Raw genomic sequence first — 18,057 nt, 5'->3', positions numbered from 1 at the left:
GCATGAACGCCGAGACACGCGTGGCTCAGGTCGGCCCTGGCAGTGACTGAAGTAGCTGCCTTCGCTGTTCAAAATGAGTCATTTCACACCCCATTATTTTCATATGGCCCGAATCTGAGAAGCCACACGATCTCAATGCAGTGTGTCTGCCTTATAAGTGGAGTCACTCTTGGGACGCAACAGCTCTGTGGTCAGGCCCGAGGCAGACGGCTTCTAATTCAAAGGTAAGGCCCGTATGGAATGAGCACGTGTCCAGAAGTTTCCCACTCATGTCGATTCCAGCACAAGGCCCCCGCCTCCTAATGACACCTATGCCCTACCCAGGAGGCAGCGGCTACCTGAACTATCTAAGGAATCATCTTTTACGTCACGCCATGTCGTAGGGGGCTCACCCAGCATGAACAGGGACTGGCATTTTTTTCACGTAAAATATATTAAATTTTAAAATAAAAAGTTAATAATGTTTTGACCTCCTTCCCAGACTTCAGAAAACGATCGACCTGTTGAGCTACGTACCTCGCAATCCCTCGCCCCTAGGAAAACGTCACCCAGAGCAGAGCTGGTCACCTGTGCCTCAGCGGGTCTGTCTACAATATTTTTAAGAACCCGCTATAACAACACATTTGTAAAGCAGGGAAGAGGGTCACGGGAATTCCGGGAGCACCTGCCACAGGCTATACAGGCCATGGGCACTACCAGCACGGAGATGTTCACCACGCAGCGTGAACATTCGCATCTGGGTAAAATTTGGGGCGTAGGCGAAGCAGCATTGGTTTTCTTTTTTTTCTTTTTTTAATATATTTTATTGATTTTTTACAGAGAGGAAGGGAGAAATAGAGTTAGAAACATCAGTGAGAGAGAAACATCGATCAGCTGCCTCCTGCAGACCCCCTACTGGGGATGTGTCCGCAACCAAGGTACATGCCCTTGACCGGAATCGAACCTGGGACCCTTGAGTCTGCAGGCCAACGCTCTATCCACTGAGCCAAACTGGTTAGGGCAGCATTGGTTTTCATACAGCAAAGAGCAAAGCCAACCGCCAGGTACTACATCCCCCCCGCAGGAGCTCAGAAGAGCCCGGGCCCGAGTGCTTATCGCCTCAAATTCCATCCTCGTAGCTCCAGTCTTTTCTTGCTTCAGTCCACCCAACTTTTTCAAGAACTGCTTTGCTTTCTATCGCCCTCCACCCCCAACGGTAAACTTCATTCTTGAAGGAGAAGCATCCACCCATCCATCTATCCATCCACCCACCCACCCATCCATCTATCCATCCACCCACCCACCCATCCATCCATCCATCCATCCATCATAGGAATATACAGATGGAGATCCACATAGATATATACACATATATGTGTAAGACATATTGCCTTGTCACTTAGCATGCTTGCATGTGATGGTTAATTTTATTTGTCAACCTGAAGGTGTTTGGGGATGAGATTAACATTTAAATCAGTGAACTTTGAGTAAAACAAGTTGCCCTCCATGATACAGGTGGGCCTCATCTAATCAGTTGAAGGCCTAATTAGAACAAAAAAGACCTGCCTGAGGAGTGAGAGGGAATTCTCAGGCGACTGGCCCAGCTTTCGTCCATACCATCAGCCCTCCTGGGTCTCCAGGCGGTCAGTTTGGGCTTTACCGCCTCCATGATCATGTGAGCCAGCTTCTTATAATAACACTTTTTCTGTACATATACACATCCAACTGGTTCTGTTTCTCTGGAGAACCCTGACTAATATGCCATAGAAAGCACACACACACACACACACACACACCGATACACAGATATATGTATATAAATATATGCATTAAACTAAAAAGTGTCAAAAAACAATAACAAGCGATATATGTACTTACTTTCTAATCCATGCCATGCTTTGTTATTCTACCTTGGATGTGTCTTAGGATGGTCTTTGGCAAAAAAAATAGTTGAAAGCCACTGAAATTTTTTTTAAGTCTGTTCCTAGAATTTAAAAAATTATTTTTTAAAATCTGACCCACTAAATTGATGTCACTACCCATGGCTCACAATTTGAAAACCACTATTTTATTCAAAAGGCTGCATACAGTATACCATGTTCCTCACCTGACCCTCTCCACTTAATACAGCACAGAGAGTGTTCCGTATTTACGGGTATTTAGTTTGTTTCTATTTAGATCTTGTCTTATAAGGACAGTGAGCTAAGAAAGACGAGCAAAAATAAGTTTGCAAAAACCCAGAACAGAGAATCTTTGAGTACCAAAGTCAAGTTAAACTACATTTCCCTAATTTTAGGGCTTCTTAACGCGCTTGAACAGAAAGAGCCAAGAGCAGCAGGCAGACATTTCTTTGGACACGTGTGACTTAGGAAATCTTACATTCTTTTTATTGAAGCACTGGTACTCCTGCTCTCCCTCTTATCAGGAGAATCTTTCCAGCAAAGAATCCAGTAAAGATTAGGACAGTCAATTTCAGGTGTAACCATCAGACTCACAAGAACAGGTTAAATTATTTCAATTCAATTACACACACCTCCTGTGTGCAAGGCAGGACGACACATGCCTGGTACCCAAGTCATACCCCCATTTCCTTTCTTCTGAGACTTTCCCTATTTCTACCTGAAATGCTGTAATTCTTTTATGTTACCATGAACGTCTCAAACTTATGGAGTATACTACTAAGTAAGTATACTTATCCATCCTAAACACAATTTCTTATGTTAAAAAGTTGTCTTTTGGTTGGATTCTTTCAGCAGTTTCAAAAGTATACGGAATCAAAGAGGAAGCTACAAATGCTAGGGTCCTTAGCAATCATCTCTATCATTGGGTTCATTCCTGTATTGGGTTCTTCAGGGGGACCCCAGGGACCCCTCCCCTACCCCAGGGGAGTAAGAACGACAAGGACATATGAGCCTTCTGTCCTCTACCTCTGCTTTAGCAAGCGTAGTTGCAGTTTATTATTATCCTTTTTTAAAGGAAAATATTTTTTTATTGATTTCAGAGAGAGGAAGGGAGAGAGAGAGAAAAAAACATCAATGATGAGAAAGAATCCTTGAGCGGCTGCGTCCTGCACGCCCCCTACTGGGGATTGAGCCCGCAACCCGGGCATGTGCCCTGACCAGGAATCGAACTGTGACCTCCTGGTTCCTAGGTCAATGCTCAACCACTGAGCAACACCGGCTGGGCTCTTATCTCTTTTGAATTTGGAGTTGCACACAACATGTAGTTTGGGAAAAAAATGCCTCTCATTTCCAAGGTTTGGAAAACAATATTATTGTACCATTTCAGAGACAGGAAAACAAACCCTGAGAAAGTGAATGGTACCCATGCATCTAGATCCCCATTCAGTATAGACCAGCATGGAGTCTGCAGGGCAGCAGTTGTCCGAATGTGGTCCCGGATCAACAGTAGCAGCATCCCCAAAGATGTCTGAGAAATGCAAGTTCCTGGGCGACCCCAGAGTCCAGGCAGAACCTGCAAGGGTGGGGCTCAGTGACTTGGGCTTTAACAAGCCCTCCAGGATAGTCTGATGCCCTAAATTCTAAGAATCTTTGCTCTGGAACAACCCCCATTATTTTTCCATTGTTCTCATCCTCTTCCTCTTCCTCTTCCAACCCCACATCACTACTGCACTGCACAGGAAACTGCCCGCAAAACACTGACCCTAAACCCACCCACCGAAACAGAAAGGGCTCATGGGAAAGTATTCCAACGCTGCTGTAAGGCAGCCCATGCATTTTTCTCTCAGTTAGAACACCCACCTCCAAAAGGGTCAAACAGAAGTTTCAAAGATTTCAAAGAATCATTCAGCCGGGCGGAATTAAACCTCAAAATGATGAGCCATGCCTTGAAACTTATTTCCAGAAATCCAGGATCAATGATATCTGTAAAGAGCACCAAACAGACCACGAGATAAAGTGCAGGAGTTTACTCAACCAGGAGACAGCTCCTTCCAGGGAAACTGAATTTGGTCACTGAAACATCCGTAGGAACAGCTGTCTCTCACCCCAGCCCGAGCTGGTTAATGTCACCACACCGTATGCTTTGTGAGGTCTGAGGTCCGAGTCGGCCATCTACACAAGTGAATCTGCTGGCCGCCTGCAAAAATAAGCACGTAAAGAGGCCGCAGGCAGACTGTTAGCGGTGAGCCCCATCTCATCTCCTGCTAGGTGAACAAATTTCAAGAATGCCAAGTGAACAACAACTCAAAGAATGCCCAGTGAGAAATTTCAACATGTAGCTTGTACATCCAGCACCGCGAGACATCCCTGTCAGAATGGACGCATCCAAACTGCTATTCATGTTTTCCTTCATGAAGTAAAAGATTTTAATCTATCTAGTCCCTGTTCAGCACTCACTATGAATTTTCAGTGACTATCAACCCTCATGTCTGCATCACTATCCTTTACATACCTCCTAAAGTTTGCCATGTCTTCTACTGCGCGCAGAAACCTAACTGGTCTTCCACCCTTTGAAATTATTCAAGAATGTGTAATGCACCCGACCGATGTTTACAGGATGTCCTTTCGAGAATAAGAAAGTTATACACGGTGTCATTTAATGGCGACAATAAACTGTGTGCGTGCTCACCCATTTTCAGAACCACCCATTCGTTGGTTGGCTGAAAATTCCAAGTGCTGGCTGCCGACTCTGTTTACGCCATTCCGGTTTTAGTGAATTTTCTAACTAATGAGATTTGTCGAGCCATCCAGACTTAGCTCTGCGACAGACAGCGCGGCAGAAATGCCACACTGCAGTGACATGCTCTTCTCACAGACACAAGGAGCTTCGGCAACGGCCAAGCACCCTTCCAGACTCCATTTCCTCGCACGGTTAGATGAGTGGCTACGGTGGAACTCTGTCCAACCGGATTTAGTGACATCCCTACATGTTTAAAGGCAGGTAACCTTTCAAATTCCAATTACATGGAAAGCGATAACAGGACTGAACAAAACCCTGCCGGTTAGTATTTCTCAGGAAATGGACTCTCCTGAAGAGATGGAAATACTTCTTGATTATAGTTTATTACAAAATAGATATTTCTAAGTTGATTGAAATTTCCCCTACTAGTTTTCACTGTTAATATGCTTATAATTTATATATGTAACAAATCTTTTTTTTAGAGAGCAGATTTTTTTTTTAAGTTTTCTTTTTTTAATTGATTTTTTTTTTTTTTTTGAGAATGAGGGAGAGTGGGAGTGAGGAGGGGAGAGAGAGAGAGAAACATCAACTTGTTGTTCCACTCATTTATGCATTCATTGGTTGATTCTTGTATGTGGCCTGACTGGGAAAGGAACCCATAACCTTGGTGTTTTGAGAAGACACTCTAACCAACTGAGCTACCTGGCCAGGGCCAGATGTTTCTTTCTAAAATAGTCCTGTCAGACCACAAACCATGGATTAATCTGAATGAAGGGAAATCATTCCGTATTTATATGTGGATAGCCCTTGCCCTTCTCCAGCAAATTAACCACCATGGTTAAGTCCCCGCAGTCCTGTACAGGCAAGTCTCACCACCCAAAGGCAGACTTTCTCTAAATGTAATCGAAGAGCCCGCAGCAGCACCTGGTGCGCTGGGTAAGATGCATCCAGACCTCCAGGTCACCAACTTGGCGTTGAGGCCCCGGCCTCTGCACTACCAGCTCCAAAGTGGGTTCATGCCAACTCGCAGTTGAGAACTCCCATCTCTGGCTTCAGTTTCTCACCAGGAAGAAGCTGAATTCTCTCCTGACTCCTCTTCACAGTCTGTCACATTAAGACTCCGCAATGCCACCATTTCATCAACATTCTCCTGACAGCTTTCCCTTGGGCGTACTGTGGTTACTCTGGTCTACATTTATTTACGCTCCTACCTTGCTTACATACAGTCTGAGTGGCTGCTGGGTTTACACCGGCCCATACTCCATAACTCCACCTTCACCGCCTCCATTGAGCCATTGATCTTATTTCAGGTTCTTCCTTGACCGTTCTTCTAGTTCAACACTGAACTCTCTTACACCCAGTTCCAGAAGCCTTGAAATTCATATTATCCACTGCCCTCAAGGTCACAGATAAATAACTGCCTAGTGACGTCTAATTTCTCCGTCTGGATTTATCAAGACCCAACACAGTTCACCAGACCTCCTGGCATTGGGTGCTGGTTACCTGTCACCTCATCATGCTCAAATGCCAGCGAGCACAACAGCACATTACAAATACATGGCTGTTAAATTTTCATAAGTTTTCTTCTGCTTTCTCATCCTTCTATTGCTACATAGAATCATCGAGCTTTATACCTGAAAGAAACCCTAAAAGACAGTCCATCGTGACACCCGTACCCACCAAAGTTACAAATTAAGAAATCTTATTCCCGACGCATGGGAATCACTTACTAACGGTAACTCTGGAAGAACTACGTCCAAGAGGCATATTCAGAAATCAAACCAGGAATTTCAAAGAAACCTTGTAATCCAACACCGTGAAAATACAATGAAAGCTGCAGGCCAGATTCGGTTACTCCATCTACAAGCCTCATGAATGGAAACAAAGCGGACCGATTTCCAGCTGGATCGGCCGCCTGGGAGGAGCACGCTGGGTCCTGGGCCAGATGGGATCCAAGATAAGAACTGCATCACGCAGGGCTGGTGGGAACCTTCTCGGGCACTGGCCTACACCTGCTGGCCTGGCTCTGTGGGAGGGCTTCAGACTGGGCACTTCTTGTTCTTTCTTACAATTATTAACTCACTCAGCAAAGTCAAAGCTTTCAAATTCTAGATTTGCTTCATTTGCAGTTACAGACGTGCTAACAGTTGAGACGGGATGGGAGAGAGGAAGGAGCATGGAATCAGGCCTGGGTCCAGTCTCCGCTATGGGACTTCATAACTGTGTGGAATTGGGTGAGTAGCCCTAGCCGGTTTGGCTCAGTGGATAGAGCGATGGCCTGTGGACTGCAGGGTCCCGGGTTTGATTCCAGTCAAGGGCACATGCCCGGGAGTGGGCTTGATCCCAAGAAGGGGGCTTGCAGGAAGCAGCCAATCAATGATTCTCTCTCATCATTGATGTTTCTCTCTCTCCCTCTCCCTTCCTCTCTCTGAGATATATATGTTTTTTTTAATTGGGTGAGTGGTCCCCACAGGTCCCCACTCTTCCTCTGTGTTGCCAGAACCAGGAAACAACCTTAACTGGATATAACCCTTCCTGCCCTCCACATTCTCTCACCTGCCACGTGCGTTCTGCCTCCTTTACAGTTCGGGAACCTTCCCCTTGCCCGTCCCACCACTCTAATGGAGCACCCTCTGACCGTCTGCTCTGTGACAATTGATTATCTTCCTGCCAGTCTTACTTTCTTAAGTCCACTCGCCACAATCTAAAACGGGACTGGTCTACAATGCAGATGGCTCCTCTGCCTAAAACTGAACTCATTTGCTTTGATGTCACTTGCTTTGCTTCTCTCCTAGAAGTAAAGTTGTCTTACTGAAGTTGGAGGTGAAAGGTACTGAAGACATGAGAGGGGCTCACTAACCGCCTGGTCAATGTTGGGGGGCAGTTGTGTGGGCTTCAGTTTCTCCCTCATTCCACAAAGCCCGCTGCCCTCTTCCGAGGAATACAGGGATGATGGACACGGAGCCCGCCTCGGGCCTGGCAGAGACTTCCTGCCACACATTCTGACTCGCATCTTGTTACTATTCATGTCCCGAAGTTTGCTCTCACGCACGTGAGCTCCTCTGATCCTTCTGACAACTCTTGAGACTTACGGGGTTCCCCGAAGACACGGAGGCTGGTGATGTTTAAGACTTGCAGGATCGAGGCCAGTGTGGGGCAGACCTATGGTTTCCCAATCTGGGTTTTCCTATGATGCCCTCCTGTGAGGGGTTCTGGCTTCTCCTGTAGAAAACAATTCCGACCCGTCTCTTCCAGGAAGTTTATCCAATACTTTTTATGACATTTAAGGAATACAAACACAGAGGCCAAATTCCACCATAATGGACTCCAAAGGACTTTGGCTGGTGCTATACCAAATAATTACTTTAAATAAGTAAGCTATCAACTGGCTCATTCCTGCATTCCTGCATTCAGCAAATATTTATCACATGCCTCCTTCCCACAGGGAAGTGTGTGATGCTAAGAATTTTCCCTTTTCCTGAGATATTAGAATTAGTCTATACCAGTGGTTCTCAACCTTCTGGCCCTTTAAATACAGCTCCTCATGTTGTGACCCAACCATAAAATTATTTTCGTTGCTACTTCATAACTGTCATGTTGCTACTGTGATGAATCGTCATGTAAATATCTGATATGCAGGATGGTCACAGGCGACCCCTGTGAAAGGGTCGTTCAACCGCCAAAGGGGTCGCGACCCACAGGTTGAGAACTGCTGGTCTGTACCTTCTATAACTGAAGCCAACTATGGAAGACACAGGGGACTGTTCTCACAGGCCCGTGAATACACAGCAATGAATTTAGAGCCAGGATGTCCGAGAGCTCATCTGGGCTGTGCCCCGACGTAACCTCTGTGGCCCTTGATGAGCCTCTGGCCCTACGCTTCCTTTGCCATAAACGGGACTATGGGTATGATCTCTAAAGTTAGTGTAGGTCCTAAATCCTGGAGATTCGAGGACTTCCTATAACTGGCAAGTTCTTTGACATTTACAAGTATATTATCTTACATCGAATTTTCATACATCTTTGTGAGATGATCCATATGTTGACTGCAGCTTTAAAAGATAACTCCAGATTGCCCCACAAGTTGTCGGATGTGTTGCGCTACATACAGCTGTGGGGCACTGAAAGAACCTTGCAGCCAGTTGAGCTTGCAAACGGCTGCAACGTGAAGACGGTGTTGCTCATGTGCAACTGGTGATCTTAAATGGGACCTCATTGGAAAACCTAAATAAATGCGATTCCGAGCCTTCCTTTCTCACTCTCTTGTGTAACTCGTGTTTGAGTCACTTAAGGACGCCTTAAATTCTTGTGTATGACATGGCACTTCAATCCCATTTATAGCACATGGTAGTGTGCAAAGCTCTTTATGGCCTTCTTTCGGGATTCTTGCACCCTTCACTCCCTCAGCAAATCATGATGAGACATTAGAGGTGTAAACCCTAGTGCCCTGAGTGGTAATCAGCTGAGGAGGCCCACCACCTGTGGGCGCACATCGGTGCCCACCTGTGAATTCACACGCCCGGATCCTCCCCTGTAACCAAGAAGACATCCAAGCATCACCTGATCCCCCAGACGTGCGATAGAGTAAAGCGAAGCACATTCCTATATACTGACATATGAGAACTCTGCCTCCAAACTACTGTAGCAACAATCCTTTCTTTTCTCACTCAATCAAGGAACCTCAAAAGAGTTTCTGCTCTGTCCCTCAGTGTGGGCTGGTGGTGATCCTGCTCTCGCCTCTCTCCACTGTGCCTTTGGGTGAAGCACTCAAGGCGCCCCCTTCAGGGGAGAGGAGAGGACTGCACCAGGGGCGTGGCCAGCAAAATGCAAATTGGATGTCAGCCTCCACTTTTCCACTGGACAGGCTGACCTTGGTCAGTGAGCAACTTGCACAACTGTACACGGTGGCACGGCCAGCTCTGTAAAAAAAAATGTTCCGGAAAAGGCAGTGGCTACTAGAGAAGAAAGGGCTTAATGGCCTAGAGGTAATGGGAAAGAAAGTCTCGTCGAGAAGGAATCTGACTGACACACGAAGGATGTGTGAGGGATCAACAGATGGACAAGTGAAGCAGGAACCTATAGGCAGGGTGTTCGTTCATTCCAGACAGTGGTCTGGAGACGACAGCTTGGAAGTGGTGTGACGGGTCTGGCAGGGTGTGTGTGTGCATATGGGGGAGAGGGATGGAAGGGAGACCTGGGAACAGTCAGGAAATGAGACTGGAAAGGCAGGCGGAGGCCAGATCAAGCAGCAGCTTCTATGGATGTTAAGGTGTTGAAACCTGATGCTGAGCTCTCTAGGGCAGTGGTTCTCAACCTTCCTAATGCCGCGACCCTTTAATACAGCTCCTCATGTTGTGGTGACCCCCGATTTCATTGTTACAAATTGAACATAATTAAAGCATAGTGATTAATCACAAAAACAATATGTAATTATAAATGTGTGTTTCCGATGGTCTTAGGCGACCCCTGTGAAAAGGTCGTTCGACCCCCAGAGGGGTCGCGACCCACAGGTTGAGAACCGCTGCTCTAGGGCCTTCTTTCGTAAATAACAAACTCTTCTCCCAGTGTACCTTGCCATGGCGTTCACACAATCAGAAAGTCTCTCACGCCGGAAAGCAACAGGTCTTGTCCCATAAGCTGAGCAGGTAAACTTCAATGGACGGCGCTTTGCTTTAGACCCATGTCGCTCTCCATACTGCATTTTTAGAAAGCAAACACCCCCAAGAACACCAGGAAATATCCCTGAGTGTGTGCATGCACAAGTCTCATAGGTTCTGCACCAATTATAAGCGCAGCCATTGACACTCTGTAGGCAGAGGCCATGCCTGGAAGACTGCTAGCATATGGCCTGCACCTGTAAGAAACCTGGGCGACTCACTGTGTGAAACACTGTTCTAGACACGCTCGGGCTCAAATCTGTTGGAGAGGGAGCCGGAGATGGCCAGGTGCAAACCGTTAAAACAATTATGTCAGCAGCATTTGAGGAAGGGAGGAGAAGGGTGAATAACCAGGAGACCAGAACCCCAAGATCCTCGCCACGTGGTGAATGAATACTGGTACAGGTCCTACCAGACGCAAGGCTACCTGGAACTTTCAAAGGGTCACCAGGCCACCGCAGAGGAAATGCAGGAAAAACTGCCAGCGAATGCAATTATCCTCAAAACCAAGCCGCCTCCCCCTCTCCCCCGGTTCAGTCAAGTCACTCTATTTTGCTCTTTTAAAAACTCAGAAGAGGCATGGAAGCCCACCCATCCCAGGCTCCACCGTTTCCTGAAGATAAAGTACCGGGGACCTCACCCCACCCCTCGCCGGCGGCGTCAGTGGTGGGAAGAATGGGCTCTTTTCTTCCTCAACTGTTTTTGGTAAATGTGATCCATTTGGGACACAACGTGTCGGCTTTCCCAGAAACTTGGCACCTCGCCCCACCAACCCCCACCCCACCCCAGCAGCAGGGCTCTTTGGGGACTCCCCCCACTGCCCGCAGGGCCCGGGCTGGGCTCTGGAAGCTGAGCCGCCGCCAGGCCGGGACGGGCGCCCCAGCACCTTCCCCGCGCGCTGCGCCCCCGCCCGGCACCCACGACGGCCTGGCCTGGGGCGCGGACCCACCGACACGGGAGGCCGGGGCGGAGCAGGGGTGACTCGCGGGCGTGGGGCCGGGACACCGCGTGGGACTCCTCCGTGGGGCCCGGCGCCGCGCGCAGCCCCCCCCCCCCCGCTCCACCTCCCCCCACCCCCCACCCCGGGGAAGGGAGAATCGCGAACAAAGCGAAGGAGGCGGACGGCGGGACGGTGCCGGGCCGGCCCGCAGGGGAGGCCGCGAGGGAGCATCCCGGCCCCGGGCAGGTCTGAGACCTGGGACCCGCTCCGCGCCCCGCGCCCCCAGCCCCGCGCCCCTTACCTTGGCCACACGGCCGCTCCGGCCCCGCCGCCGCGCCCCCACGCGGGGCCCCGATGGACGCGGGAGGCGCCGGGTCGAGTCAGAGAAGTTGCCGGGGCCACTGAGTCCCCTCCGGGCCGGCGGGCAGTCTGCGGCCACCGCGGCCACCCGGGCCCTCTCCCTGCGCGCGGCGTCCCGGCGGGCGAGTGGCCCCACCTCGCTCCGGGCGCGCCGCCCGCCTCCCTCCCCGCCTGCCCACCCCGCCCCCCGGGCCGCCTCCCCGCCCCGCTCCTCCCCGGCCCCGCCGCCGCCCGCCGCGCCCCGAGTTTTCCCGGGACCTCACATCTCCACCAACAGAACCGACAGCTCAGCTCGGCGAGCCCCGAGCCAGCGCCGGCCGAGCGGGTGCTCAGCTGCCGCCGCGGACGCCACGCGGGCAGCAGACCGTCCTCCCCCGGGCTCACCGGAGCCGGTCCCGGCACCGCCCGGGCAGAGCCGGCGGGAGAGGCAGCGGGAGGTCGGGGGACACTCGAGTGCAGCCCGAGTTCGGAGAAGTCGGACTTGCGGCGGAGACCGCGGGTTGAGTGGAGACACCTGGGCGGGGCGGGGCGGGGAGGCGGCGGGGTGTGCGGGAACCTGGGCCGTGTGCCCGGCCCACTGCCCGGCTCTCACCCGGGGCGGAGGGCAGGGAAGGGGATGCGGGGAGTGTGGCCCTCCGGCAGCGGGCGCCTGGACGGGCCGGAGCGGGGACTTCTCGGGGAACTGCTGGGGGAGCGAGGGGGCGGGAGCGGAGGGGCCGGGGCGGGGCCAGGCGTGGGCAAGGCTGCCCCGGGAAGGAGGGAGGGGCGCCACCCGCCTCGCCTGCTACTCATCCATAGAAGATCATGAGTCCCACACCCACAGTCCCCATCAGGGGTCCCAGTTCTCCGGGGACCACCTGCCCTAAGCGCACTATCCCGCCTCCGCCGGTCCTGGGCTGGGAGCCGCTGGTGGGAAGTGTGGGGGGCACACACCCAGAGATGCATCTCAGAGCGCGGGCCCTGGTCAGGGCAGCTCAGAGCTTCAGGGACTGGGAATCCGCCAGGAAGACTCCTCCCGCTGCTAAAAGACCCATGAATGGACTTTCCCACACACACTGCTTCGCAATGAAGGCCCGAGGGTGTGCTGGGAGCGACAGACCCATCTGTCCACCTGCGGGGCCACAGCGCTGTGCACAGAGCTGGTGACCCAGCCCTTCCTGCCCCGCGGCCTCCCCTTGGTCCCCCTCCACAGGGCACACCTGGCCCGGCCTGGGCAATGCCTCCTCCGGCCTCCCCTTGGTCCCCCTCCACAGGGCACACCTGGCCCGGCCTGGGCAATGCCTCCTCCTCATCGCTCTCCCCTTGGTATGTCGCCTATTTCTGCACCAGACAGACCTACCACCCTGGAGCTTTTGTGTGTTTTCCCTGTTTCTTGTGTTGCATTTTTTTTCACACCTTTATTTTATTTATTTTTTGTTAATCCTCACCTGAGGATACTTTTCCATTGAGTTTTGGAGAGAGTGGTAGGGAGAGGGAGAGACAGAGAGAGAAACACTGATGTGAGAGCAGCACATAGATTGGTTGCCTCCCAAATGCATCCCAACCAGGGCAGAGAATCGAGCCTGCAACCGAGGTATGTGCCCTTGACTGGAATCAAACCCGGGACCCTCCAGTCCTCGAGCCAACACTCTATCCACTGAGCCAAACGGGCTAGAGCTCACACCTTTAAAATATTTATTATTTTTTTTATTATAATACGGGCAATATGCTCATTCCACAAACTTGTAAAAATACTTATAGCCCAGATGTCTCCAACTCCCCGGTCTTCTGGGGCATGCATGGTCCCTTGGTACCAAGTAGTCAGAGCCGGAGCCCCCATCCCATGTGTATCTGCCAGGGTCCAATCAGGAGAGAGAAACCACTCAGCAATTAAACAGTGGACGTTTAATATAAAGAATTATTAACTACAACAGGATTGGAGCAACGAGGGATTGACTAGTCAGAAGTAAAGAGAACTCAAAGGGAAATGGGAATACAGATATGAGGGTGAAAAGAGCAGCCACTACCCCTGGTGCTGAGCTGTAGCCCCAAGGGTGAGCCTCATCCTCCCCCAGGCTGAGCCCCAGAGCCTGTTGGGGGCCCCATGGCCATGGCTCATTAAATGGTAGAAAATTCGCATGGCTCAGTGGCTGAGTGTTGACCTATGAACCAGGAGGTCAGGGTTCGATTCCCTGTCAGGGCACATGCCTGGGGTGGTGGGCTCAATCCCCATTGGGGAGTGTGCAGGAGGCAGCCAATCAATGATTCTCTCTCATCCTTGATGTTTCTCTCTCTCTACCTCTCCTTTCCTCTCTGAAATCAATAAAAATATTAAACAATAAAAATAAGCCCTAGCTGGTTTGGCTCAGTGGATAGAGTGTCAGCCTGCAGACTGAAGGGTCTCGGGTTCGATTCCAGCCAAGGGCACATGCCTGAATTGTGGGCTCAATCCCCACTGGGGGGCATGCAGGAGGCAGCTGATCAATGATTCTCTCTCATCATTGATGTTTTTCTCTCTCTCTCCCTTCCTCTCTGAAATCAATAAAGAAATATATTTTTCAAAAAATAATAAAAAATAAAAACCTTGCTCAATCCCAGAGAGCCTCCCTTGGTCAGGGCCAGTCCTGTCACTGCTCCATCCTGAAGCATCTCCAAGAAGGAGACAGGTCCTCAGTGGCACTCCTCAGTGTGACAGTGAGTTTTGAGTGCAGCAGCCCAGGTTGCGGTTTCCTATGTAACCCTATGCAGACACCCTCCAGGATACACTTTCAACCTTGGACTTCACCTTCAAAAGATACAGCCTTAAAAAACTACCTGTGACATTGATTGTTCTATGTTGATAAAACTCATGTTGTTTTAAGTCCCTTTCATTTTTTTCTTCGTAATTTATAAAGTTGGTCGGGTTAACATATCTGAAGATGGGAAAGTTAATATTTTATGCATCAGAGTAAAGTATCGATTATAATACAATATACCTTCATGATGTCCAGCCAATTCTTGCTCGCCAGTGCTTAGAGGGCGAGCCCTTATTTTCCCTGGAGCTCTCAGCATAGGAACTGTGCTTGCTGAGCCCATAAACTTCCTGTGAAATGCATACGAGCACACCCTTTCTCGACAAAGTCCCTTCATGGGCCTAAGTTCCGCCTCTTCAATCCCCATCCCGTTAAGCTGGTCTTGGACTTTGTCACAATTTCTCCTGAGTTCCTTTCACATCCTCCCAACCCCACTCATTACCCTCAGTCACCCCACTGTGCCCTCAAGGGCAGGGCCCTCTGAGCTTTCTGTGCTGTAAGAGCTGCCGCTTACTGTTATTGAAAGTAGTGAGGTCTGGGTTTGGATGTCACGGTTCCCAGTGGGTGGGGAGGGAGAGGAAACAGAGAAAGTCTGCCTGCTGACAACGCTAACTCGGGCCACGTTCGAAGCTGAGGGCTGTTGGCAGGGAGCCAGCTGGTGCACAGACAGGACTGCAGAAGGGAAGTGATTTTTGAAATTTAATTATGTGGAAAAGGGACGTCTGCCAGGCCGTCAGAACCAGCAGCTTTCTCTCTGAGCAGAGACAGCCATGAAATTCACTTAGGTGTACTGGGCGTAATTGAATAGATAGAGGCACATGAACTGTAAGGACATCCTCAAAAAGATGTAACTCGGAGACATATAACTCCGGGGTTTCCATTTCAGAGCTGGGGTATTAAATGAGCTAAAACCTGACCTTGAGCTCAGATGTATATGATTGCCAATTTCTTCTTCATCCAGTATATCTCAAAAGAAAGAAAAACAAAGTCTTAGGGTATCCTTTAACAATTATAGTAAATATTCATCAAATATGTCTACCTCCTATATTTACATGTATGCATCCTATATAATAAAAGCCTAATATGCAAATCGACTGAACGGTGGAACAACCAGCGGAACGACCGGTCGCTATAATGCACACTGACCACCAGGGGGCAGACGCTCAATGAAGGAGCTGTCCCCAGACTGCAGGCCCCAGGCCAAGTGCGTGCCAGCGGGCTCCCCCTTCCCCCCCATCGCTGCACCGATCGCCAGGCAGAATTTCGTGCACGGGGCCTCTACTATAGAATAAATATATGTGAATGTCAAAACATGGACTTACCAGATTCTTTTAATAGCTGTATAAGTACCGTCACATTTTTTAAAGGAATTTATAAACTTCAGTGATTGACAGAATGTAGAATCATGTCATGCAGGGAAAAAATCTGCTTTTTAAATTTTGTGTCTAACACATACTTACCTGAATTAACAAATACATGAGCTGATGGATCTTTACTGTCTCCAGTTACAGCAATAACACCTTGAACTTGTGGTTATTGTTAGTTTTTACACAAACTTTCTAATTATAAGCTTTAACCCAGCCACAGGCTTTATAACTGGAACTCTAGGCTTTTAAATTAGATAAGCTTCTTACAGGACTATATATAACACCTTTCTATAAGATGTTAGTTTTATCTCATTACACTGTAATATAGGGTTCCATAGAAACATTTCAAATCATTTTGACATTAAAATGTTCTCCATTTTTAAAGGGAAACAAAGAAGGAGAAAGCAGAGTTGAGAGCTACTCCCCAAGCCTCTGGAGCGTAGCCTTCTGCCTTTGCCCGCCCCCCCCCCCCACCCCCCGTCTCCCAGGAAGGGGCCGGGAACTTCCCTCATTGGAATGAGTGTCTTGCAAACACACTGTCCCTGTGGAATTCCCTAACAAAACAGCCCTGTGACGCTCAGCCCGGAGGACAGGAGAGGGCTGGAGCCCCTGCAGGGGCTGCTGCACTTCTTTGCTCCCACCTAGCCTCCCCAGTCTGCACGCACACCCCCAGCCCCAGTGCTGCGGAACAACTTACAAAGCAACCTGGGCTCATTAAATAGGTTGACCCAGTTTGTCGCATGTGTGAGAACATTTTTTGGTTCAAGTACTACTTGCTGTAACAGGAGGGAGTTACTCAGCTGCGTGCAGTCCTCCCTGGCCCTGCGATGGAGCGAAGCCGTGCGCCCCGTCGGTGATCATTCCCAAGCAGCCGGCTCCAGGCACTACCTGCTCCCACAGAAACCTGCGGCTCTCCCCGTTCACCTACTGGAGCAGGGAGCAGGCGCTGAGAAACCCAGCCTCTCGCACTGCGGTGAGGTCATGAGAAACAAGCCTTCCAAGAAAGTTCTCCGGTATTTGTGTCTCCCCAGTCTTGGTGGACAGAGGCCCGATGGACAGGTGGAGGCGGACACCTGCTGTTAGGCCAACCATCTACCAGCTCCTGCTCAAAATAAGTGAATGAACGAGACGTCTGAGAGTCACCCAAGTGGTCCACAGCCTCATGGCCCCACACAGCCTCTTCCCCACCTGCTGCCCCCAGTGAAAGTCTCATTTTGCGTCCATTTTCTTTCCAGTCCAACACAAGCTCATCGGTATGAAAATACTTACCAGTGGGGGGAGGGCCAGAAATAAATCGAGAGAGAACGATTCCCACCGCCCTGACTCCCACGCCCAGGAGGGGTGATCTTGACCTCTCCCCACAGGCACCCTGCCATTCTGATGCCTCCCAGACTTCCCCTCCTCTCTCCTGCTCCCTCCTGGGTCAGTAGGTCCCTATTTCCCAAGCCCTTACCTAGTTCCTCTGACCTCTCCCGACCTACCCTCCCACGCCATTTGGCCTGCAGTCTTCTCCCTGCTGCCTCCTGCAGAGCTGGCAAACCTCTCTCATCTCCACCACCTTCCCCTCAGTTCTGCCCCCACAGTGGCGGCGAACTCCAGGGAGCCTCTCACCCCTCGGACCTGGCAGAAGTGGCACGTGTCTGCGAAGGTCTTCCTGTCTGTCTGGTGGAACCGGGTCTGCGCTGCTGACCTGTGTCGTCAGGGGGCCACAGGGCAGGACCTGGAGCAGCACAGGCACCTGCTGGCCACCAGTGGTCTTGTCTCCTGGGCGCAGCTGCCTCCATCCTTGCTGAGCACACACTTTGCAAAGCCTGCCCCTGATGTGGTAACTGAATGCCTTGCCCCCAGGGCAGGAGGTCCGCCTTCCTTCCACTCTCCCTCAGGCAGCCCTGTGACCAGGTTTAACAGAACTGGGTTCCAAAATCTCCCGTTGCTCTTTGCTCTGGGAGCTGGCCGCTGATAACCCTTCCAGTGTCTCCTGTGGGCCGCTTCCCGCTGGGAGGCTGAGGCAGGAGCTGGTCGGACTCCGCAGGTGGCCGCCCTCCCTTCCCAGCTCAGCCTCCAGGAAACCTCACCTGTGGCAGAGGCTCTTCATTCAAAAGCCAGTCCCCTTCCCAGTTCTGGCCCCCACGCTCCACCATCCCAGCCGCGGTTACACATGGAACTGTCTGACAGCGCCGACCATCATACATTTTCCAGGGAAGTGTCTGTAAACATAGTGTGTGTCTCTGTGTGCGTGTGCGTGTGTGTGTGTGTGTGTGTGTGAGAGAGAGAGAGAAAGAGAGAGAGAGAGGTGCATTCACAGCATAGGATAATAATTAACAGCCCCTACTCTGGAGTCA

The sequence above is a fragment of the Myotis nattereri genome, assembly GCF_964212035.1.
Source record: "Myotis nattereri genome assembly, chromosome: 6".
Lineage (NCBI taxonomy): Eukaryota > Metazoa > Chordata > Mammalia > Chiroptera > Vespertilionidae > Myotis > Myotis nattereri.
Note: the sequence above shows the minus strand (reverse complement) of the source record.